This window comes from Podarcis tiliguerta (genome assembly GCF_965153285.1).
Source record: "Podarcis tiliguerta genome assembly, chromosome: 3".
Taxonomy (NCBI): domain Eukaryota; kingdom Metazoa; phylum Chordata; class Lepidosauria; order Squamata; family Lacertidae; genus Podarcis; species Podarcis tiliguerta.
Window position 1 is genome coordinate 49,141,988 of NC_139536.1, and position 26,920 is coordinate 49,168,907.

The 26,920-nt window shown below is 41.2% G+C and overlaps 1 protein-coding gene across 3 annotated transcripts in view; it reads left to right on the forward strand.

Annotated features, from left to right (window-relative positions):
- The window catches only part of RPS6KA2 (ribosomal protein S6 kinase A2), a 183,039-nt gene that overhangs the window by 29,781 nt on the left and 126,338 nt on the right, over positions 1 to 26,920 (forward strand). The window lies entirely within an intron of this gene.

Consider the following 26,920-nt stretch of genomic DNA (forward strand, 5'->3'; position numbering starts at 1 on the left):
TACAATTCATTGTGTTAGGATTTCGGATTTCAATATGACTGCTTGTCTTGAGTAGCTTTGTGTGTGGAGAGAGAGAAAGAGAGGATTTCAGGGTGAAATTAGTCCTTATATATATATTATTTATACTATTTGAATCCAGCCATTCTCACCATAATATGGCAGCTCATATTCTCCTGGATTTTTAGGGTACATGTTCATAGTAATTGAGTATTTGCATTCATTTTCAGGACCTAACACTATTTACATTACTATCTGCCTGCACCTAACAAATGGCTGATGCTAATGTGAATATGCACACATCATATTTAAAGTACAGTCACATGTTTCTACTCAAGGGTACATTACACATCCCTGAATGAAGATGATTGTGTCCATCTTTTAGTAGTTGCAACATTATATATAGTAGGGGTGCCTAAGATGCGGTCCTTTGGATGTTGTCAGACTCAAAACTCCCATCAACCCAGCCAGCATGGCTGATGGGAGCTGTAGTTCAACAACACCCATAATATCCATATGGGCACAGATTAGCTGTCTCTGCTCTAGAAGGATCAAAGTGTATATGCAAGAAAGTTACTGAGGTTGCAGTCCTATCCCTACTAACTCTCAGGGATCTAGCAATAAGCCCAGTTGAATGCATTGGGACTTCTGAACAGATAAGTGGAAGCGTTGCTATAAGACATTTTCAAAGGAGGATATTTGGTGTGAGAAATAATAATATATATTATTTGGGGGGTTTTATGTTTTCTTTTTTCTCTCGGTTCATCTAATGTCACCATGTTGTTCCTAAGCTATTAGTAATAATTTGTTTTGGTAATTTCCAACCATCTCATTTTGTGAGTAGCCTGTTATGTTTTAATGGTCCACATACAGGTGTATGTGTGTCTAGACAGATTTCATTAGGAAAAAGCTTTTAGCAGGAACCCATGAACTCTGTTGCATCATCTGAATTTTATCCAGCTTCCTTTCACTGCATTTTATGGATAATTTACACTAAGGGCTCATCCACACTTTGGTTTGGTCCACTTTCTCCGAGAAAACCTGCTGTTTACCACTGAATTGGAACAAATGTCAGTGGGACAAAAAAGAAACCTCCCAGACCTATGCCTAGAAGTCATGGACCAAACAGAAGAAATTTCAGGAGAAAGGGAAGTGTGGATGAACCCTAAGCAGGCATTTTGGTTATTATGAGCCTGAAAGCTAGACCCTTAAGCTAACTCTCCTGTGCAACCACTGCTGCCATCCTGTTGGGAAAATGCCTCAGACATATAATGTATTAGATCAATAGGGAATTGCTGCCTAAGTGATGACAGGTAGTACATTTCTGTCCTCATTTTATTTAAAGAAGTTGGTCTGAAAAGAAAATGATAAAAGTAAGCAATTTCAGTAGCTGGATTCATCTCTGAAACCTTTTACAGATACCAGCCCACGAGAGCTATAGAGAACTGAAATACAAAATGTCTCTTCAGAATTGTTACTCATTTTGGTGCCTCCGTTTTTGAATGCCTTTCTTTAGAAAGCTTAGGCCTTCTATTTGTCTATTCAACACTGTCATCTGTCACTGAGTGAGAAGTATTTTCCCTCTTAGTCAAACCTACTGGTGTTATGTGGAATTTCCAAAAAAATATGCCTGGTAGCAAGTAGTAGGTCCTCTGTGTGGAGAAGTTGGAGAAATGCTGTTGGATGATAGAAAGAAAGTGGAACTGTTCAACACTTACTTTGCCCAAAAGGAAAGGAGTGCCTAATTTGGTGATAACAGAACAAACAATGTAAGTGGGGAGCTGTAGCCCAAGATAAAAAAGAGGTAGCAGGGAGCGTTTGGCTACTATAAATGAATTCAAACCTCCAGGGCCTGATGAGCTGCACCTAAGGGTACTAAAGGAGCTTGTTGATATAATCTCAGAGGCTTTGGTCTTTGAGAATTCTTGGAGAACAGGCGAGGTCCCTGCAGACTGGAGGCAGGCAAATGTTGTTCTCATCTTCAAAAAGGGGGGGAAAGAAGACCCAAGTAACTATTGACTGGTGACCTTGACATCGATACTAGGAAAGGTCCTAGAACAGATAATAAAATGGTTGGTCTGTGAAAATACTGTGACCCAGCATGGGTTTCTCAAAAACAGGTCATGCCAGACAAATCTTATTTCTTATTTTAATAGAGTTGGTTACGAGCTTAGATGATCAGGGGGTTGCTGTGGATGTAGTGTATCTTGATTTCTGAAAGGCTTTTGACAAAGTCCCCCATGATATTATTGCAGAGACATGATATTATTGCAGAGATGCTGGTAAAATATGGACCAGAACGGATAACAGTTAGGTGGATTAGTAGCTGGTTGACTGACTAAACCCCAAGAATGTTTACCAATGTTTCCTAATCATCCTGTAAAAAATGACAAGTAGGGTGCCATAGGATTCTGTCCTGGGCCCGTTGTTGTTCAACATCTTTATAAATGACTTGGATGAAGATATTGAGGGGATGCTCATTGAATTTGCAGATGACCTCAAACTGGGAGGGATAGCTAATGCTGCAGAAGACAGAATCAGAATTCAAAATGACTTTAACAGATTGGAGAACTGGGCACAAGCTAACAAAATGAATTTCAATAGGGACAAATGTAAGGTTCTGCACTTAGGCAGGAAGAGCCAGATGTGCAAATATAGGATGGGGGACATCTGGCTTACTAGCAGTACATGTGAAAAGGATCTAGGGGTCTTGGTGGACTACAAGCTTAACATGAGTCAACAGTGCGATGCAGCAGCAAAAAAGCTAATGTTCTCCCATCCCTCAGGTTGGATCCCTATTACTCATATTTCCTGTTAGATAATATAATATTACTAACTTTGTTCTAAAGTTCCATTGTTAGCTCACCAACATAGCACTTCTCTAGCATTTGTTTCATCCTCCTAAGAGAAAAATAAATTGCACCTGTATTTATTTCCCCCTGACTTATTTTTTAAAGGAGATGTAGCCAGTTTTTGTTATTATGGCATTCCAGTGCATTTTATCTTGGCATTCAGAATGATCTCCCATCAGTATCACTTCTTCTCACATGACTTAATATTTTTCCATTATATGAGAACACATTTGTCTTTTCATGCAATCTAACAAAAATAACAACCTTATATCCCAGTAAGCCGGGGAAAGAGGTACACTGCCAGTACACCAACACAATTGCCTGCCATATGCTACAATCACCCAGCCCAGAACAGAATGGGGAAATATGCTACTCTGCGTAGCACCAAATGGAGCAACAGCAGCCATACCACGGCAGTGTCCATGGCAGCACCGCTATTCCTACCAGTAAAGGCCAGCATGACAGTGTCGTAGAGGAGATGTGTCCAAGTTGTGGAGATAATGTGGTTGAAATTTAGAGGAAGTCTCCCCAGTTATTTCCCCTCTTTCCCTCTTGCCCCATCAAGCACATACCATCAAGTACATACCCCATCAAGCACATAGGTAAAGGTACCCCTGCCCGTACGGGCCAGTCTTGCCAGACTCTAGGGTTGTGTGCCCATCTCACTCAAAGAGGCCAAGGGCCAGCGCTGTCCGAAGACTCTTCCGGGTCACGTGGCCAGTGTGACATCGCTGCTCTGGCGAGCCAGAGCCGCACACGGAACGCCGTTTACCTTCCCGCTAGTAAGCGGTCCCTATTTATCTACTTGCCCCCAGGGGTGCTTTCGAACTGCTAGGTTGGCAGGCGCTGGGACCGAACAGCGGGAGCGCACCCCGCCACGGGGATTCGAACCACCGACCTTTCGATCGGCAAGCCCTAGACGCTGAGGCTTTAGCCCACAGCGCCACCCGCGTCCCCATCAAGCACATACCTTGAGGTATTTTCATGTATCATTGTACAATATTCTGAAATTCATTGGGACAAAGGACAGTTGTTGTTGGACTACAACTCCCATCATCTCTGATCATCAGCAGGACTGCTGGGGCTGATGGGAGTTGGGAATCCAATAACATCTGGAGGGGACCATGTAGGCTACCCTTAGTGCTGGGGTGGGAAGATGTAATGGGATATAGCCTTCTCCTGTGTCCTGCTGACAGTATAATATAATAAACACAACAATGTATTAACTATACAATAAACAACACTACAATACAATACAATACAATGCACAACAATAAAATGGAGAAGCAGCAAATTATAAAATGACACAGCACCTTCCACTTTGAAAACCACTCTGTGGCATAGGCAAGAAGACATCAGCCCCCGAAGATCATTGGTATTCTGGTCCTCAGAGGTTCAACTCTGCTTATACCATTCATTGTTAATAGTAATAGTAATAATAATAATAGTAGTAGTAGTAGTAGTAATAATAATAATAATAATAATAATAATAATAATAATAATAATAATAAATTTATTATTTATACCCCACCCATCTGGCTAGCTTTCCCCAGCCACTCTGGGTGACTTCCAACAAAACATTAAAATACAATAATTCATCAGACATTAAAAGCTTCCATAAACAGGGCTGCCTTCAGATGTCTTCTAAAAGTTGGATAGTTGTTAATTTCTTTGACATCTGATGGGAGGGTGTTCCACAGGGCGGGCGCCACTACCAAGAAGGCCCTCTGCCTGGTTCCCTGTAACTTCACTTCTTGCAGTGAGGGAACTGCCAGAAGGCCCTTGGAGCTGGAACTCAGTGTCTGGGCAGAATGATGGGGGTGGAGATGCTCCTTCAGGTATATAGTTCTGACCATGTGATTTATTTGACCACTTCCAGAGGGCTCGTTTGTTGAGCATACATCCTGATTTGTTTGTGGTGAAGTTATGGGGCATTACTTCAAGTGTTATCCTGCAGTGTATTTCTGCATTATTTTCCTTATTGCAGTAAGTCAGATTTGGGGTAAAGTGGATTTGTTGTACAAGAGCTCCCAAACAACTTTAATTACACAACCTGAATTTGTCAATGTGATTGAATCCCAGCCCCCAAATAGTGACAGTCTGGAAGCACCTGTAGAGCACAGCAGTGAATTTTAAGCCTCAAGTCTGTAACTATAAATGCTAGCTTATGCACATTAGTGGTATATCCGTAATTGCTTTGACAGCTGGCTTGGGCTTTCCTATGCTTCCAAACTGTGATACAGTGTAAATGTTAATTGACTGTACAGTTTCTGAATGATGTAAAAATTCTTTTAGAATAATGTTTATAACATTAATATTAATATTAATATACCTATACCCTATACTCAGAGTTCTCAGAGCGGGTCACAGAATAAACTCAAAATATAAAACAGCAAAATACATAATCAAAATAAAAACAACAACAACCCAATAGCCCCCTCCCCCCAAAAAACCTACATTTTAAAAGGGCATAGGACGTCAATCAAATCCACCAAAGGCCTGGTTAAAAAGAAATGCTTTTGCCTGGTGCCTAAAGGTGTACAGTGGTACCTCGGGTTAAGAACTTAATTCGTTCTGGAGGTCCGTTCTTAACCTGAAACTGTTCTTAACCTGAGGTACCACTTTAGCTAACGGGGCCTCCCGCTGCCGCTGTGCGATTTCTGTTCTCATCCTGAAGCAAAGTTCTTAACCTGAGGTACTATTTCTGGGTTAGCAGAGTCTGTAACCTGGAGCATCTGCAACCTGAAGCGTCTGTAACCCGAGGTACCACTGTATAATTAAGGTGCCAGGCGAACTTCCCTGGGGAGAGCATTTCACAGACAGGGAGCCTCTGCAGAAAAGGCCTATTCTCGTGTTGCCACCATCTGGACCTCTCTAGGAGGAGGCACACAAAGAAGGGCCTATTTGTCATTGGTTGGTAGTTGAAATGCTACCTTAAAACTGTAAACCTGAAGTAATGATAACTATAGTAATGTATGTTGGCAGTTTTATAGTGCTATTTTAACTGCCCAGCAGAACAAAGCTCCAAAACACATATAAAATCCTTTAATTCTCTTTAAATCCAGACAAATCTGCAAGTAGTCTTTTAAAACTGTATCAGAGAAGTCACACATGGAATTTTGTCAGCCTGATAGTTCTTCATTACGTGTTTGCAAATCTATTCTTCTCTATCACTATAGACACTAAAGTTGCATTCCTTTTATTGCTGACTCTCTTGTAATTAACTATTACATATGCCCTAAGATCACCACCCCTTCATGGATCACTGCGAAGGGGCTTGAATAACTCAGAGAAGCTATGAGCTATGCCGTGCAGGGCCACCCAAGATGGACAGGTCATAGTGGAGAGTTTTGACCAAACGTGATCCACCTGGAGCAGGAACCGGCAAGCCACTCCAGTATCCCTGCCAAGAAAACTCCATGGACAAAGGCAACAGGCATATAAAAGTTATGACGCTGGAAGATGAGCCCCTCAGGTCGGAAGGCGTCCAACATGCTACTGAGGAAGAGCAGAGGACAAGTACAAGTAGATTCAGAGCTGATGAAGCGGCTGGGCCAAAGCCAAAAGGACACTCAGTTGCGGATATGCCTGGAAGCAAAAGGAAAGTCCAATGCTGTAAAGAAAAATATTGCATAGGAACCTGGAATGTAAGAACCATGAACCTGGGTAAGTTGGATGTGGTCAAAAATGAGATTGCAAGAATAAATATTGACATCCTGGGCATCAGTGAACTAAAATGGATGGGAATGGGCGAATTCAGTTTGGATGACCATCATATCTACTACTGTGGGCAAGAATCCTGTAAAAGAAATGGAGTGGCCCTCATAGTCAACCAAAGAGTGGCGAAAGCTGTACTGGGATGCAATCTCAAAAATGATAGAATGATCTCGATACGAATCCATGGCAGACCTTTTAACATCACAGTAATCCAAATTTATGCACCAACCACTGGTGCTGAAGAAACTGAAATTGACCAATTCTATGAAGACTTACAACACCTTATAGAAATGACACCAAAGAAGGATGTTCTTCTCATTGTAGGGGATTGGAATGCTAAAGTAGGGAGTCAAGAGATAAAAGGAACAACTGGAAAGTTTGGCCTTGGAATTCAAAACGAAGCAGGGCAAAGGCTAATAGAGTTCTGCCAAGAGAACAAGCTGGTCATCACAAACACTCTTTTCCAACAACACAAGAGACGACTCTACACATGGACATCACCAAATGGGCAGCATCGAAATCAGATTGATTATATTCTCTGCAGCCAAAGATGGAGAAGCTCTATACAGTCAGCAAAAACAAGACCTGGAGCTGACTGTGGCTCAGATCATCAGCTTCTTATAGCAAAATTCAAGCTTAAACTGAAGAAAGTAGGAAAAACCACTGGGCTGGTAAGATACAACCTAAGTCAAATCCCTTATGAATACGCAGTGGAAGTGAGGAACAGGTTTAAGGATTTAGATTTGGTGGACAGAGTGCCTGAAGAACTATGGATGGAGGCTCATAACATTATACAGGAGGCAGCAACTAAAACCATCCCAGTTAAAAGGAAATGCAAGAGAGCAAAGTGGCTGTCCAACGAGGCCTTACAAATAGCGGGGGAGAGAAGGCAAGCAAAATGCGAGAGAGATAGTGAAAGATACAGGAAATTGAATGCAGATTTCCAAAAAATAGCAAGGAGAGACAAGAAGGCCTTCTTAAACAAGCAATGCAAAGAAATAGAGGAAAACAATAGAATGGGAAAAACCAGAGATGTGTTCAAGAAAATTGGAGATATGAAAGGAACATTTCGTACAAAGATTTCCATAATAAAAGACAAAAGTGGAAAGGACCTAACAAAAGCAGAAGACATCAAGAACAGGTGGCAAGAATACACAGAGGAACTATACCAGAAAGAAATGGATGTCTCGTACACCCCAGGTAGTGTGGTTGCCGACCTTGAACCAGACATCTTGGAGAGTGAAGTCAAATGGGCCTTAGGAAGCACTGCTAATAACAAGGCTAGTGGAAGTGATGATATTCCAGCTGAACTTTTTAAAATTTTAAACGATGATGCTGTCAAGGTGCTACACTCAATATGCCAGCAAATTTGGAAAACTCAGCAGTGGCCAGAGGATTGGAGAAGATCAGTCTACATCCCAGTCCCAAAGAAGGGCAGTGCCAAAGAATGCTCCAACTACCGCACAATTGCACTCATTTCACACGCTAGCAAGGTTATGCTTAAAATTCTACAAGGCAGGCTTAAGCAGTATGTGGACCGAGAACTCCCAGAAGTGCAAGCTGGATTTCGAAGGGGCAGAGGAACCAGAGACCAAATTGCAAACATGCGCTGGATTATGGAGAAAGCTAGAGAGTTCCAGAAAGACATCTACTTCTGCTTCATTGACTATGCATATGCTTTTGACTGTGTCGACCACAGCAGACTATGGCAAGTTCTTAAAGAAATGGGAGTGCCTGATCACCTCATCTGTCTCCTGAGAAATCTCTATGTGGGACAAGAAGCTACAGTTAGAACTGGATATGGAACAACGGATTGGTTCAAAATTGGGAAAGGAGTACGGCAAGGCTGTATATTGTCTCCCTGCTTATTTAACTTATATGCAGAATTCATCATGCGAAAGGCTGGGCTGGATGAATCCCAAGCCGGAATTAAGATCGCCGGAAGAAATATCAACAACCTCAGATATGCAGATGACACAACCTTGATGGCAGAAAGTGAGGAGGAATTAAAGAACCTTTTAATGAGGGTAAAAGAGGAGAGAGCAAAATATGGTCTGAAGCTCAACATCAAAAAAACGAAGATCATGGCCACTGGTCCCATCACCTCCTGGCAAATAGAAGGGGAAGAAATGGAGGCAGTGAGAGATTTTACTTTCTTGGGCTCCATGATCACTGCAGATGGTGACAGCAGTCATGAAATTAAAAGACGACTGTTCCTTGGGAGAAAGGCGATGGCAAACCTAGGCAGCATCTTAAAAAGCAGAGACATAACTTTGCCAACAAAGGTCCGTATAGTTAAAGCCATGGTTTTCCCAGTAGTGATGTATGGAAGTGAGAGCTGGTTCATAAAGAAGGCTGGTCGCCGAAGAATTGATGCTTTTGAATTATGGTGCTGGAGGAGACTCTTGAGAGTCCCATGGACTGCAAGAAGATCAAACGCATCCATTCTTAAGGAAATCAGCCCTGAGTGCTCACTGGAAGGACAGATCGTGAAGCTGAGGCTCCAATACTTTGGCCACCTCACGAGAAGAGAAGACTCCCTGGAAAAGACCCTGATGTTGGGAAAGATGGAGGGCACAAGGAGAAGGGGACGACAGAGGACGAGATGGTTAGACAGTGTTCTCGAAGCTACAAACATGAGCTTACCAAACTGCGGGAGGCGGTGGAAGACAGGAGTGCCTGGCGTGCTTTGGTCCATGGGGTCACGAAGAGTCGGACACAACTAAACGACTAAACAACAACAACAACAAGATCACCAATTTCCTACCAATGGTGAGGTTATAGTTTCAGCTGCGTAACAGCCTTGAGATTCAAAAGCATTTCCTATGATTAGGTATTGCTCTGTGTGGAGATGTAGCTTTGTGGACTTCATATGCAAAAGTTTACTGGTTCAATTCCTGGTTATAGACTCCCAGGAGAACAGATGCTGATGCCTGGAGATCAGCAGCAAGATACCTCTACGCAGTGTGTGTGAAAGCTATCAGTCTGTCTGTCACACTTCAGTTAGCCTTGACTGCTTGCACAAACAACAAAGTGCTCTTACATCAAAGTTGCCCATCACCAAGTTCACACTTTTAAACTCACAGTTGTAGAATAATGGGAGCAAAATAATTTGGCGTTATGACACATGTGTTGTTATGTGATCTGTGTTCCTTGGCTGGGGCTTATAGACACCTGGTGCTTTGCTGAGATTGGCTATGGGGTCAGTGCCAGAATATTCTCTTCTGGTCTGGCTTATCGTCTGTAGGAGATAGAGGGAGGCAGTTGCTTGAGGCTCTCCACTGGCTCTTTTTCTTAATTTTTTTAGTGTAAAGTTTTCCTGGAATCATGGGTACAACTGGGAGTGACCTGAGCAAGCTGGGTTGCAACAAATCCTCATGAAAGTTCATAAGCATTTTAGTGGAAATTTCTCCCAACGTACATATTTTTACACAGCTTTTGACTAATGTATACGTTTCTGAAAGCAATTTATCCTATATTTTCATTTTATGCACACAATATATACATTTTTGAAACATTGCTTCAGGTGTGCGTATGGCACCTTGAGCTCTTTGGATAAAAAGTGGGATGTAAATGTAATAATAATGAAATAATTCTTTAGTTGGCAAACTGCATTGCTAAATTCAGAGGTTTGCAAATTTTGAAGGATAGCTGTGCTTTGGCTAGGGCATTAGTTTGAGAAGTGTGAATTAGATGGTTTCTCAATAGCCACTAGCCATGATGGGTATGCTCTGCCTCCACTGTTGGAGGCAATAATGCTTCTGAATACCAGTTGCTGGATACTGCAGGAGGGGAGAGTGCTCTTGTGCTCGGATCCCACTTGCAGATTTCCCATAGGCATCTGGTTGACCACTGTGAGAACAGGATGCTGGAGTAGATGGACCATTGGCTTGCTCCAGCAGGCTCTTCTTGTGTTCAAGAAAATGCAAACAAGATTAAATTTCTCCCCCATTCCTGGAACAAGAGTTTGGATTTGGATTTGATATCCCGCTTTATCACTACCCGAAGGAGTCTCAAAGCGGCTAACATTCTTCTTTACCTTCCTCCCCCACAACAAACACTCTGTGAGGTGAGTGGGGCTGAGAGACTTCAAAGAAGTGTGACTAGCCCAAGGTCACCCAGCAGCTGCATGTGGAGGAGCAGAGACGCGAACCCGGTTACCCAGATTACGAGTCTATTGCTCTTAACCACTACATCACACTGGCTCTCGAACAAGCATTGCATTCTGATTTCAATCTACCCTGCAACACTCAATCACTTCCCATTTCCCTTCCTTAAGTCTGTGGTACCCCACAGGCATGGGAGTTCCACTGGTGCAGCCTTTCCCCCTGTGCAGCTGTATCATAACTTGGGCATAACTTTGTATTCTGCCAGCCCAAGGAAGATTTCACAACTGCTCTGTCACAAGAGGGCATAGCTCCAGGATAAGATGGTTCTGCTAGACAAGAATGCTGTGAGCTGAAATAGTTGTTAAATAGACATAGATGTGTATTAGACAATGTTTGTAGTTACTCATGTGAAAAAGAATTAAAAATGTTGCAAAGTGTTAGTTGAAACAATATTTATCTTTGAGTATGTGCAGTTGGCCTTTGACTCCACGGAGATTAAAAATAAATAAATACCAGTGGAGCATCTAATTCTTGGTACAGTTACTGGTGTTCAGTCGTTTTAATGTGCTTTTAACACTCAATCACTCCTGTTTGCTTTTGAGGGAGGTTTAAATGTGTGCTTTGATGCCTGATTTATTTTAAAGCTATGTGTTATGTCCTTTTAGCAGTCACAGACAGATTTAGCAATGGTGCTATTTTAAGATAAGATTTATACTGCAGCTTGGACTGATCATTATCATCTCCCTCATCATTCTACTCCTCTTATGAGGGTAGTATTTGTGTGTTCATTATGCATATCAGGTTAATTTAAGGGTGTGTGTACAGCACAGGCTTTAAAACTAGCTTAATAATTCCCTCTTCCCAGGGAAGCTGTAGCTCTTTGTGAAGGCCAGGAATCTCTCAAAGAACATTCCCTGCACCACGGTTGGAAAACTAATAACAGTAAAACTGGTAAAATACCAATATAGGTTTCATATGCTCTTACCACTACGTTTAAGCCACCTTAAATTACTCAGTGTGGTGGGTACTGCTGTTTGGTAAACTATTGGTTTGGTACAGCTCATCACATTGATTGGGTGGTATTAATTATGCCAGGGATAGGCAGAAAGTAAATTGTAGTACATTGGTGGGTTATTAGCCAATCATACTTGGCTACCTAGTGCCTCACTGGTTGCTGGGATTGTTCGAAAGAATGCTGGATCTTGGTTTGATCCAGCAAGGCATTTCATATGTGTTTAAGGAAGAGGAAAGACTTGGAACCACCTAATGCAAAGTACTTGAGTTTTAACTGATGAAATCCTAAGTCTGCTTTCCAAAAGTCACACACTGATGGACAGCAGGGATTATCCCCCCCCCCCCCCAGCAATAACACCAAATCAGCTTTAATTGTGTAACCTGAATTTGCTGGTATGCAGTTGAATCAATCCATAATAGCAACAACTTAGAAGTGCTGGCAGTTAAAAGAGAATGGGAATATTTACGAGAGATTTTTGTACTGTGACTGACACTCTCCATGCTAGATTATTATTATTACATGGGTTATGCATTTCTCCAAAACAAATAATTTGGATTGTAGTGGACTATTATCAAAACATTCCCGAACATTATTTATACAATATATAAAAATTAACACTCTCAGCAATCAATGAAAGCCCTCTGCAAAAGCTTCCATGGGCTGGTCATGTTCATTTCATCTTTGAATCATGGGGGAAACTCTTGACAAACTAAAGAGATAAATATCTCAGGTGTTTAAGTGATAACTGGCAATTGGCTTGTACAGTTGGAATGGTTTATACTTAAGTTTACTGCAGATTTTAGTAATTTTCCACAGTACTGTGTTGGGGGATTGTTGGTGTATAATGTGCACTTAAGTTGAACCAATGCTTCAGGGTGATAACACTGGCTAGACTTTGCTCTTTGAGGATCCGGATATTTTCTTCTGTTTCGATGTTTACAAAGTACGAATGCAAAGCTAACTAGGTTCAGAGTGCCAGAAAAGATTTCTGTTTGTGTAACAAAAATGCTCCCACATAGAACACCCACACAATGTATTATCAAATATATATATTGTTTCCTTTTATGCAGCGGATGTACTGGAAGCCACAATAGACATTTCCTCTATGCTACCATCGTTAAAGAAAAATGCTAATTAAGTAGTATTTATCCTGTTATAATGGATGAACTGATCTGGACCCTGCAATCAGCATCTGAGGCCCTTCTTTGTGTGCCTCCTCCGTTAGAGGATGGCAACAGGAGAACGGGCCTTTTCTGTGGTGATTGTTTGTGGAATGCTCTCCTCAGGGAGGCTCACCTGGTGACTCATTACATATCTTTAGGCCCCAAGAGAAAATGTTTTTCTATAACCAGACATCGGGCTGATTAACATTCTGTGGCCTTTTAAATGTGTTTGTGGGAGGGGAGTTATTTGTTCATTTTTGTTTTATTATGTTCTCATTTTGTATTTTTATGTTGTGAACTGCCTTGAGATCTTTGGAAGAATGCAAATTTTTAATAATACTAATAATAATGCCACCAGTTTCAGAAAATAGACTTTAATTTAATCATTTAATCCCAATATAATATGAGTTAAGGGTCTGATGTTCTTATTTTGTTCATTATGAAACACTTATGAATATTGCTTTATCAAATAAGACTGAAAAGTCTGGTTAGTTGCTGTAGTCTGAATCCTTCTCCAGACTGGAGCCTTCTTTCTGCTGGAGCTCAGCACTCTGCTGCAAATAAACTGGATTCTTTTTTTGGAAGCCACATCCATTGGCAATTATCAGCAGGTGCTTAATAAGCAACAGACACATGACAGCTTATTTAAATGAATTGATTACCAAAAAATATCACATTCTCCACCTTTTCCCACACAATCCCCGCCCCCTGCCAGCAATAAGCATAGGGAAATGCGCTTGAGTAGGCTAAACATGCCAGTCTCCCCAGCCTTAGTACATCAAACTTACAAGAAATGAGCTGCAATTCCAAATTCCCTTTCCCCTGGAAGAGAACGCCCAGTGGGCAACTAATAAATAACAGGTGCGTAATGACCCATCTGGGTGAATTATTTACAACCCTTCCTACTCCACACATTACCATCTGATTACATAATAAACAGCATGAAATTCTCTCCTTGGGGACCAGTTTATTCTCACAAACTATTTAACTGGCTGCAGAAATGCATACTAACAAGCAAGTCAACAGACCTAGGTAGGAGTCTTAAGCCATTTCTTGAAAGCCTCTGGTGGTGTGGTTAAAATAACAGTGGCATTGCATGGTGAAGGGCAGCGACCCCAGTCACATTTTTTGAAAGGGTGCATTTTGCTCCATGCCATTCTGCCAGCTCTGCGCCACTGGACCCCTGCTTGCCTGTGGCCCTTGGAGTATGAGTCCAAGGAGCGCACTCATGCTGCCCTGCCAACCCTTCACTGCTTTGCGATGCTGCAGGGCTGCATGAGGGGGATGCAACAGGCATGCACCCTTCCTGTTCAGGGCCCGTGCCTGTTGTGTCCTCCTCACGCAGACCTGCAGCATCCTAAAACAGTGTGGGGCTGGCAGGGCAGCATGAGTGTGCCCTTTGGGGGCCTGTTTGTTGTGCCCGCCAAGGGCCACGGGCAGGCAGGGGTGCAGCGTGGCCCTGCTTGGCTCTGGTGGGTGGTGGGGTCACTCCAGTGGTGTGGGCTGCATGGGTTAGACACAGGCTTTGCTCACCCTCCACACCTCAGCCCCCAGGCACATGCGCCATCCCGGGGGGTGCATTTGCTTGCCCAGGAAAATAAGTGCCTAGTGGCGAGCAGAAACAGAAGAACTCCTCCTTATGCACAGCAACCGTCACACCAGCTAGATTTTAAGAGATACTTTGTCATATGACTTGATCGTTATACTCAGATTCAAGATTACGTGAACTGATTGGAGAACTGGGTCAAAACTAAGAAAATGAATTTCAATAGGGACAAATGTCAGGTTCTGCAGTTAGGTAGAAATAATCTGCTACACAAATATAAGGAGGAACACCTGGCTTACCAGTGTTACATGTGAAAAGGATCTAGGGGTATTAACATGAGTCAACAGGGAATGCAGCAGCCAAAAAAGCTCATGCTATTCTAGGCTGCATCAACAGAAGTCTAGTATCCAGATCAAGGGAAGTCGTAATTTACAACTGGGATGGAGAACCTGTGGCCTACCTGCACTGCCCCACTGACCTCTGCTGAAAGGTGTGGTTAAAGAAGCAACATACTGAATAGAAATGTTACCTCTATAGTATCTTCTTTTAGTGCCCTGCTAAGGTAAAAAGGCACTAAAGGAAGAGACACTAATTCTAACGCCTTCCGAGACAATTAAGGCCCACACACTCTTATAGAGGTTCAGGTTCACTGCCTTGCCACCCACAATTGAAGTTGATGGCGCTGTGGGGCATGTGCGAGTGATGATGTTATGCGCATATGTCCCGCACTGTACTTGCACTATGCAAACATGACATGTTGATGTTAGTCATGCATGTCACACAATGCGCTGTGTTGTATACATGCAATGGGGAATGTACGAGTGACATGGGCACACCATGTGGGCTGCACGGTTAATGTAAGCATGTTGCGTGGTATGTGTGTACAGCCACTGCAGTTTTTGGGGGGAAGCAGCCCCCTGCCCTCCCAGATGGTACCTATGCCCATGGCTACTAAAGAAGGGGCATTTTTCACAAATCTGTCATGAACCCTGTACTACTTCTCATGTTCTAAAATCAGGATGCCAACACCAGTGACACCAATGCTTGCGATCCTGTTGAATAACATTATTGTTAGTGCTGTGAAGCTCTTGAATAGAATGTCCTTCATATACTATTAGTATATGTATTCTGAATCAATAATTCAGATCCATTATTTCAGCTATTGATTCATAATAATTAAAGGCATGATAAGTTTGCTCTGTGTTTGTTTTTAGCTTCCCAGGTTTTACAGGTCTGCTTTCACAAATGAATTATTTAATGGTTTAAAAATAACTTTCACTGTGACATTGTGAAGTGTTGGATCAAAGGATTAATATATTTTTTGCTGTGGAATTCAGCAAAAGGACCCTAGTTGGTTCATAACATCGGCTGTTCAAGAAAGAAAGCTTTCAGTGTTTTTCAGAGATGAAGTGTTTTAGTCAATGATTTTAGTCACAATGATTACGCAAAATCTGTTGATCATGAGCTCTACACATTAAGTGTTTGCAACGTGGTCCTCTTGGATAGGGAAGGGTGTGTGTATCCCTATAACTTTCACTGACCTCCAAGGGAAGAGGAACATTTTTATGTCCTGGCAGAAGGAGTTGTACATGAGGTCAGATCCCTTGCTGGCAAATAGATCAAATCTAAAATTCCAGTCAAGTGAGAGCTCACTAGTACAGCATAGATAAAAACATTTTATCTATATATATTTTGCATTTCTGCCTGAGAAGCATGCCACTCAATAAACCCTTATTCTTTTGAACAATGCAGCTATGTTTGGAGCCTCTTGGACTGTCTGTATCTCTGAATTGCTGTTTCCACTTAATTTGAATATTGAGTTGGAGGATCAGGAACCCCTAAGTCCAAGGAGCCAGACAGAGATACTAGAGGGCCTCATTCAACCCTTGAGGTGGAAGTCCCCACCCCTGCTCTGTCCCAAATGAAAGTCAGCCACCAACTTATCTATACATTGCTACCAACAGGCATAACTGATTAAAAATCTCCACCCAGTGTCTTTGCTGCAAAGTGTTAAAATGCATAACCCTGGCTTAGCTGCTGGACTCATTATGTGTAAAATGCAGCTGTTTTTACTGGCTTACTATAAAAACACAATAGTGATCATTTAAAAAGTTACAGATGAGGTAACAGTACTCCTCTGCTTAAATGAATAGGTCAGGGCCCAATGTGTGTACAGAATAACCCTGTATGAATTGGAACACATATACTGTAGATTTCTGGGGTAAGGTGACATCTTCTGCCTTACTGTCCAAAATATAAATACACATGTTGTCATGTAATTAGTAACTTTCCTAGTAATATGCACTAGTAAACTCTTCACTCATTTCTGTGTGTGTGCAGTAGTTTGATTGGCTCAAATGTAGTGAGATGTGGTTTGCCTCATTGTCTATTCACTGTGTAGGACAGCAATAGGCACTTTTCAGGAAACTAACCCTCATTATAATGACATGTCTGGAATAGATTCACCCTCCACACTATAAATCCTCCCCCCCCCCCCAGTGTGGACAGGTGAAGATGGATGGTTTGCAGTAGCTAAGAGATTGAGCTACAGATTATGAAATCCTCAGTTTAGATCTGAATTGCTTTCTTACCTCAGCCATGAACACGTTAGGTAACAGCCATCCATACTCCCCAATCATTCGATTCAACCCTAATATCTGCAACATAGGGATAAGAATGCTAAATTGTCTTGCAGAGTTGGTGCACAGATTTAAATAAGATAATGTATGAAGTACTTGGAACATGCCACACTATGCTATTCATTCTTACAGATTTTTAGCTAATCAGATTATTTGATCCTATTCTTTATTTCAGATTTCCTAGATAGTACCTGATCACGTTCTTTTCCTAGTTGCATCAGCAAGAGAATCCACCTCAGATTGATGCTCTCTATATACCTATATATCTATATTATAAAAGACAGATAATGTTTAATAGCACTCCTACACATAGTTTTCAAAGTGTAGGATTTCTCCATTTAAAAAAGGAACAAAGCCAACTAGCTTTAGAAAAATTTACAAAAAGTTTATCTGTAATGCTTAAGTAATTATCATAATTCTATCTATATTTCTTCACCAGAGGATTTTTGGTGGCGTGTGTGCGGAAATGGGAGAGTGAACAAGAGAAAGAGAGAGGAAGAGATGTACATTTATACTTACTGGTTTACCATAACTTCTACTGCACATGGCCGCAAATAGATATCATTCCAAACAAACAGTTAATTTCTTTCTTTTGGATGACATTTATAACCAGCTGCTGCTTATTTAGCACTTGACATGTAGGAGACTTTTGGATAGAAGATGCTGATAAAACCATTACCTCAGTACACAAGCTTATATGAGTAATAATTCTCAATTTGGGGCATGTGATTGACAAAATCCCTGTGATTTCTGCAGACTGTTTAAAACTATCTGCAACTCTTCTGATAACTTTGCATACATTTTCATGTTACTAATGTGATGCTTACACTTGAAAGAATGTAGGGTTTCTTTGGGAAACCACCGAAATGTCCATGAAAATCTGGACATATGGCAGCCCTAAAGAATGGTAAGTCTCCTTTGGAATTACAAGGAGGAGGAAAACAACCATGGGTTGTTCCAGCTGGAGCTGAAATCTACTGAATATTGTAGCATAGTTGCCAAACCAGAATTAAATGAAAACGAGCCCCAGGAAGCCTTGGGCTTCATGCTCTCCCATTCCTACCTCATTGCAAGGAAGGGCTTAGAAGTTTTCACTTCCATTTCCCCCTGAATCATAGCTTGTCATATTATCCAAAGCCAACTAAAAGTGGCCTATATTAACTATGGCTTGTTTGAAACAAGCCAATTTCAAATCATGGTTTAGCATGATGTTCATGATGTGACAACTGAGGACAGTGAATTTTGTGGAGTGTGTGTAAACATGAAAGTGAGCCGTGATTAACTGGCTGGATCTGATTTTGGAAGGGATGTGGGCTGTCATCTGTTCTCAAGGAGGCAATAATTAGACCTCTGCAGACTCATGCAAAAAACCTTTACCAACCTGGCTACCTATATTCTCCAGCCTCTTCATTCTGTGCAAGGTGACTGAGCTTATGTCAGGATTGTGACTCCAAGCATTCCTTGCTCAAGCAATCTTCCTTGATCAATTCCACTCTGCAAGGTTATCTGCATCTGATAACCTGATACAGGGGAACCACTTCTTGTGGTTTCTCCTATATCATTTGGTGGCCTTTGAGGTTTTAAAACTGTGATTTTATTACGTCATCTGGAAAAATCTAGGTGGTATCTTTGGAAAGGCTTTTGATTGATTCCACTTAATTCCTCTCAGGACTTAGCCAGAGGGTTGCCTGTTTTCACATCACAGCAATTACAGTGTAGTCCTGGAAATATTTAAGATTACATTTCAAAGAAGTAGCGAGTTTTAAAACAATTTGTTGTAGTGACGGGAAAGCTCTCAATTTGGATTGGGACCAGCAATTATGAATCAAAGTGAATAATACATGTGAGGGGAAGGGAGTGCCAGTCCTATTGTGTGACACACCCACCCATTCCCTGCTTCCCACTGTAGCACTGCAGTATGAATGAGAAGGGCGGGAGGGAAGGAAGGAGAGATACCTTCCCCCTTCCCTTTCTGCCACCACTATGCTGCAGCAGCTAGGAAAATGAGTGTGTGGGTGAGAGTATAAATGGAAGGAATTATTTTGTAGCTTAGAATGCATGTATATTAGAATGCATACCAGAGAAGAACTCAAAAGCTATAATATATGTACAGGCTAGGCCAAATATCCTGTCCTCTTCTGCAAGATTCCCTCTGTGAAAAGAGGGATAGTTGGAGGCACTGAAGCGTGAGTGAAGAGGGGAGAGAATTTTAAGAAACTAAGCAATATATACTTTAGTACATACCGTTTCCCCATATTTTTATATCTTAAGAGAATAATTGCACTTTTTCCCCATTAGGGGCAATCTCTAATGTTTGTCTATCTTACATGATATATTAAATTATATAAATGAAAATGCTCTCCTTTCCTTCATTCTAGACCAGCTGAAATCTCCACATAAGGCTTCAAGCCAGGGATAGTGATTAGGCAAATGACTTTTGGTGATGATAATATTCCTATTCATCATCTCAGATTATGTCCTGAGAATATTAAACATCAGTATGTGGGGAAGCCCACACCTTCTTTTTGATAGGGTTTTGGTGTTTTGTTTTCTTTTCTTTTATTTTTATCATAGTTTATGATGATCAGGCCACTATCACTGGTTTTGAAACTTAAATTAATATTGGTCACAAAATCATAATGTGCTGGTTATCTCACCCTTTGTTTTATTCTGGTTGCCAGACTGAGCTGCTACTAAAATGATAAATCTTGGCTCCTTTACTGCCTCATCTTTTCATCCGTCTTCCTTCCTTCATCATTTTTATAGACGTTTTGGGACTGTGATTATGAGCATTCAGAATACAATGAAATCCCTTTCATTTGCAGATTTGGATGGCAGGAAATCACTCTACGATGAAAATCGGTAGCCCTGCCTCCAGACAATTTGAGATGATTTGTGGTGGTGAATCTGCAACTTTGATTTAGAGCTGTTTTCTGTTCCATGGATCAAGCGGATTAGTAGTAGCCCAAATTATTTAAAGCCTCATTCCTCATGGCATGACAATAGGCAGCTGAGTGGAATTTGCACAAATTCAGCAAGTTTCTAATCCTCTACGACATATTTTGGCTGGAAGAGACTCATTTAATTAGTACTAATTTTGCTGTCTTATGTAGTCAGGCCCTAATTTGCACATGTATATAGCCTATATTAAAGTTTACAAAATAGCTATTTTCTTAAGACTGCTCTCCTAACCCTACACGGCACACAAGCTAAATGCACATCAATGAAAAGTATAAACTTCTCTTGATGGTAGGTCAGTCTTTAACCCAGGCATAGGCAACCTTGGCCTGCCAGATGTTTTGGGACTACAGCTCCCATGATCCCTAGCTAACAGGACTAGTGGTCAAGGATGATGGGAATTGTAGTCCCAAAAATCTGGTGGGCCGAGGTTGCCTATGCCTGCTTTAACCATTCCAAGAAAAATGTTGCTATGCCAGTACTAAGGGTGCTGATCTGTAGATCTCAGTGAGGTTGGTATGGGAGAAAGTGCTCCTTCAACTGATTGCCCTTATGGGGGTGGAAAGGAATTTTCCATGCCAGTTTGAGCAAGTTAGAATCTGATCGAGTTTGAAGGGGCATGCACGTTGCTTTTTTCACAGTGCAATCTGCCCTTGGGGAAGTTTGATTTATTATTGACTGTATTACCTTTGGATCAAGTTGACTGAGTCTTTGTGGTTGTTACTTTTAGTGTAGCAACTCTAAAGCAGGGGTCAAGCACCTCAAATGTGGCTGGACTGCAACTCCAGTGATCCCTAATCACTTGTTATGCTGGCTGAAGCTGAAAGGAGTTGGAGTCAAACAGCAGCTGGAGGGTCACGGGTTCCCCACTCCCGTTCTAAAGCAGCAGTGAAGGAACATCAAGGTTAAGGATATGCAAAAGATGCTGGACTCCTCAGCGAGTTATGGGTAGACAGAGTGCCAGCCTAAATCCTCCATCTTCCTCCAGATTTTGAAGGAGCTTGGAGCTTTCCATGGTGCTGCAGTCTCTGGTCTGCCTTTCCTTATGGGTCCCTTCTGTAGACAGGTCAGAACAACAGCATTTAATTCAGCTTTTAAAACAGCAGTCCTATGCATGGTTACCTTAGCTCTGTTTATTGAAGTGAGAAGTACTTCAAATACAATACACACAAGATTTGACTGCACAACTATATTACTAATTCTATCCAAAGCACCAACGATCTCATAAATTATATACTTGTGGGTCCCTGTCTCTCTTCATTTTCAGTTTCATGAATAAGCTAGATGAGAAAGTGCTACATCATAATGCATACTGCACCCACTCTTTCTTAAAGAAAAAAGAGTGGTTAATGCAAAAAAAGAAAAAAGAAAAAGAATGGTTAATGCAAAAGAAAAGAAAAGAAAAGAAAAAAGAGTGGTTAGTGCAATTTGGGATAAAAACATCAGCCTTCAGATTTATTGTATAGCTATTTCTGGATCTTTACAATTGCTGCTAGATGCTGTAATTTTAGTTACATGCACAAAATTCAGCATTATGTAGGCCAGAGGTGGGGAGCCTTTTTCAGCCTGATGGATGCATTTCCATGTGGGCAGGCTCTCGGGGCAGCATTTTAGAGGTGCCAGAGGCAAAAGTGGGTGGGACAGGAACTGATGCCCATACTTTTGTTGAGTAGTGCACATACATTGCATCAATATAGCACCCATTTGTCATTCAAAACATAAAAGGATGTGCTGGGATTGTTGGGGTTTCCCCCCCCCCGAACTTTCTCCTGCAACTCACACCTCACACCCAGAAATTGTGACTTTAAAAAATAAAATAAAAAATTAACACTTAAGTTGCACTTTCCAGACTGCAACAGAAAGGAAGCATCCTCTTGCTGGCCAAAATCAGAAGGCTTTATATACCCTTCACACATCCGAGACACAAACTCTATCAAAATTTCAGTGCTTTAAGTTGCTTCAAGTTGCTTTGACTGACATTCTTCACAGTTTTGCTTGCTTTGGAAGGCGGATGTGCAGGGGAGCATCACCACTGGTCCTTAAATGAATTTTTCTGACTTCATTGAAGACTCTTGAGCACTGACAATGATTGCCAAGTGCTCTGGAAGTCCAGGGAAGGAGGAAGTCTGGCAAGAAATGCTGTAGTAGCAGTACACTTTCAGACAAATATGGCAATGCTAGGCATATGTCTAAAGTTTGCATCCCCCCACCCCCACTTCACAAAGCAAACTTGAAGTCAAGAGTACTTTTAATGTTACATAGTTCACATCAATGGCTTCCAGCTTCATTGGATTATGACTAATGCTAGATGGTCCATTGATCCTTTTATTCCAAGACTCCAAGTGAGACAAAACAGAAGGAAACCAAGGGAGAAGCTTCGTATTGATTGATGCAACATTTCATGTTGTGAGGGACTTTGGTGGTAGTGATTTAGGCACAACCTACATCTGGTTATGCTATTCATTGAAATGGACATGACAGAGTATAGAACAGGGTTCCTGAATTGACTCAGAGAACTGCTTAAAAAAAACATTTTTAGTCATTCAAGAGGACTGTATTAATCATGAGAATACATTGTTATAATTTTAATGCAGCATTTTCTAAATTAATTCTCTTTTAACCTTCTCTCTGCACCAACACAGCTCTCAGCTTCTGTATATTAACTCTCCTTTATTTTCACCAACCTGTAGTATTCTTCATTCTATACATCAGCATATTTTATTATTTGTTTGTATTATTATTACATTTATATCCTGTATCTTCCTCCAAAGGGGTCAAGGGGAACACTGGTCTATACCCCTGTCTCAGTTGCTTCCTTCTTTTTCCATTTTCCTTCCTCACATTTTCCTGCGACTCTCTAGAGATGGGAAAAAACTGCAAACAACTAGTATCCGGAATCCTTATGAGGAGCATAGAGACACAGCAGGCTGTCTTATACCAAGCAGAGATTTTTTTCCCACTCTTAAATTCATTTTTCCACATCAGTTTGTGATTAGAAAAAGAGAAGCTCTCATGAACACACATCAGCATTTTTGTGTTCATTTTGCCCAGTATATACACGTTTCTGTGGAATTTTGTTTCTGTGAAACACACGTTTGCAAAGCAATCTTCCCCAGTGCAATGCATTCTTGTAGGCTGTTTTCACTGATACGTTCATTTCTATGAACACTTTACCAAAGTATATGCATTTTTGCACACGTTACTTGGCTGAAGAACTGCACTGCAAAATTCAGAGAGGTGAATTTTGAGGGATGCCTTGTTTTGGTTCTTGTTTTGTTTTGTAAAGTCCAAATTTGATACCTGAAAATGAAAACTTGAACCAGCTTCTGCCCATCCCTAAAACCATTGACCCATCTAGCCCAGTATTGTCTATCATGTCTGGCAAAATCTCTCCAGGTTGTCTTCCACCCCTACTTGGAGATGCCAGAAATTGTACCTGGGACCTTCCGAATGCACATATGCGCAGATAGTTAGAGAGAGAAATGATTTAGATTGCCCAGGCCTGTTTTATAAGAAACAATAATGTGTTTATTTACTAATTTATTTTCATTGTAAGGACTGACCCATGGAAAAATCTGTAGTCTAACCAAACCAGGAAATGGAACCCCTGAATCTGCTAGAATTAATCACATCACATATTTATTAGAAACTTGAAAACTCAGCAAGGTCTGTCTTAGCCTATTCACATGATATGAAAGAAATCCTTAAACAGCAAGGAAGAGGGGACAAAACTTAAGGATGTGTTGGTCTTGTTTGCACATTTGCTGTTACAATACAGTATTTTATTTCCAAATACCATGCAAGACCTGATTGTTTTGGAACTTGTTTCCAATGCACGCATTCAACACAAGCCTTTGATAGGTGAAGAAATAATAGAAGGAGACGGTAGCTCTTTTCATATGGTTGGAAGCCATGCAGGCTGAATGCATGGAGCCTGCTTGTGCCTGTTGTTCTTACTCCTGACCACCACACGTTCAATGGTTCTGTGAGGCCTTGATGCTTTAAAGTGTTTTGTTTTGGTGTTGATTAATGATTTCATGGGCAAGGCTGCTAGGCATATGTGCCTTTGTGTACATTCTGCATTGAAGGAAATCTGCAGTTATTTTTCTCTAATCAGCCTATGTAGAGGAGGTGGCATATATACTGTTTACTATATAGTTCTCAACCATCTTTAATACGTTGGGCTACAAACAGTGTTTTTACTTAGGGAACCAGTTTCCATTTTTGAATTCTCATAGGGAAAAGTGGCAGGTTCATGGTGGGAATTGTGCTGTTAGCATCAAATATTACTCTTCATATACTACTTCCTTTTCTTTATAGATTTTAGTGAATAAACTGGGGATTTATGCATGCTGCTTGAAAATGAAAGGGTTCCTCTTCTCCTTTTACATCTACTTTGATGTTTATACCGAGGTTGGGTTAAAAAAAACCATTAAAGTGGTGCAAACGGCCCAAGTATGATATCTCCAGGAATATCCAGGTGCAATTAGTGTTCCTAGATCTGACGCTGGAAAAAACACCATGTGTTTTAATGAGAGTAGATCCTACACAGATGTTAATTGCAAATCTACTTTCAGTGATTAAGACTGAAATTAGAAAATGCGACCTCTCTCTCTTAGCAGGAGGCAGATTTGGATGCAAACTCTCTCATTATTTGCTTAGCTGGGACATCTGTCTGCTGCATGTATATAATTAATGTTGCCAGAGAGTGACTGCACATTCTCAGTGCAAAACTGTGGGCAGATGTGCTTGATAAATAGAGGTTCTTAATGTCACTGGATTCTAACAAAAGCTGGTGTCTGGCATGGAATAAGAGGAAGCCAACTAATGAAAAATGACCCAAAATATGACATCTCATCTTAAACATTTCAGCTGGATTCTCTCCAGTTTTACTGACGTCATGGGATATCATATATCCTGATATTCCAAGAAAATGAATAGGAGACTGCTATCTACTGTTTGTGGGAGGTGTTTTTCCAGTTCTATTTTCAGCTTAAAAGCCAGCAGTTTTCTACTAAAGTTGGTCTCTCTTTTTTTAAAAAAACAACCTATCCTGTCATAGTTATTGCAATCTGGCATTGCAATAGAGTATAGCTACTACACCAGCACCTGCAAGCTTGTTCTGCATTTCAGAATCTGCAATAAGATGGCATTTTCTGTCCGGATCTTTTGTTTCGTGTGCTTCCCACACATCATAGTGTCTTTACCCCTTTCCATTTGGATGAAATCTGACCACAAGGTAGAGCTTGTGGCTATGCCTCATCATGTCACTGCATTGCATGCTTGGCATGCAGCATAGCGTAGCAGTAAAACAGCCCACATCCAGAAAGTGCTTTAGAAAATGTGTTAATGGTGTCAGCATGTTAAAATATGTAGTAGGCTTAAGAGAGCTGTGAAGGATGGTTAAAGCACTGCTGCATTCTTTTTCTGTCACCATCAACACAGTTTTTTTTCTGGTATGGGTACCTGCTTTTAACATGTGGACATGCATACAAATAAAAAAGTGACAGTGTAGCTCATGCTCTGCAATGGGCCATTTGGATTATAGGCATTGCCAAGATGCTTGGTTTTGTTTTTTTAGTAGTTGCAAACATTGTGGTGTAAAGCTTGAACAGCAGACCTTTGGTTCAGGGTTATTCCATATGAAGAAAGGCTGTAGCTCAGTGGTAGAGTATCTGCTTTGCATGCAGAAGGTCCATGGGTCAATCCCTGGCATCCCCAGGTAGAGTAAAACCCTGTCTGAAACCGTGGAAAGACATTGTTGTTGTTTGAATTTATATACCACCCTATACCCAGAGGTCTCAGGGCAGTTCACAGAACAATCATGGTCATTTGCTGGGAGAAAGCATGCCAGCAACATAGGTAGCTAGAGGATGAAGTGATACCATGGTTCCTAGGTCAGTGGTTGGCAGATGACTGAGCAGGTCAAACGATGTTCCACCTGGCCCTATAATGAAGCTTCAGACACTGGTGTGATTCCACATTCTTTGCAATATGTACCCTTAATGACCAATCTGCTCAAAGGCTGCCCAGGCTGCCCAGTGCATACATAGCCTTTTAGGGCTCACAGGAGTTTGGGAAGAAAGGATTCCACCATTTGCTGCAGTTTGACCCATGGCCCCTACTGCCAGACACTTTCCATCCCTTCCTTGGGACTCTTGCCTCTGTCCCTGCTTCATCATCCTCCACAGTCACTCAGTTTTGATTCCATATGTAAGCTGGGCTGGTTGCTTCTCAATTCAGTGCAAATCATATTCATATTTCTTTGCTTTCAGGCCAGTGAAGCAGGACTAGTGATGTGAGGTGAGAATATTCTCCGGAGAATATTCTTGAGAATGTTCTCTGCTAGAAAATTCTCTGGAGAATATTCTCCACAAACAGTAAATTCTAATGTAAGAACCAGTTTTACAAAAGTGGATGCGGTGGTTTGGTGGAAGGGAACATGCTTTGGTTCAAAGCTTAGCAGAGTAGCTGTGAACATTTTGAATATGCCACTAATGACAGCTACAACAGAACGTAGCTTCAGTACTTATGGAGTTATTCATTCAGCAAAAAGGAATAGGTTTACTGTAGACAGAGCAGGAAAGCGTGCATATGTAGCTCATAGCTTACAACTCCTAGAAGAGAACACAGCTTCTAACAAGCTCATTGAATTTTACACAACCATCAACTTAATTCTATCATCTCGCAGATGATCAGTGTGGAACTGAAAGCTCTGTTACCAGTGGAGACGAAGATGGTGACTTATCCTCTTAAGATGTTTGAGGAGTCAATATAAATTTATAAACATTTGAGACTTATTACTTAAAGCCTATTTTTTTAAATAAATTTCTTTCTTGTGACAATTTATCAGATATAATTTAAATAGGTTGTGTGTTGCCTTACTTGTCTAAGCAGATAGTAATTTGCGTTTCTGATGTTATG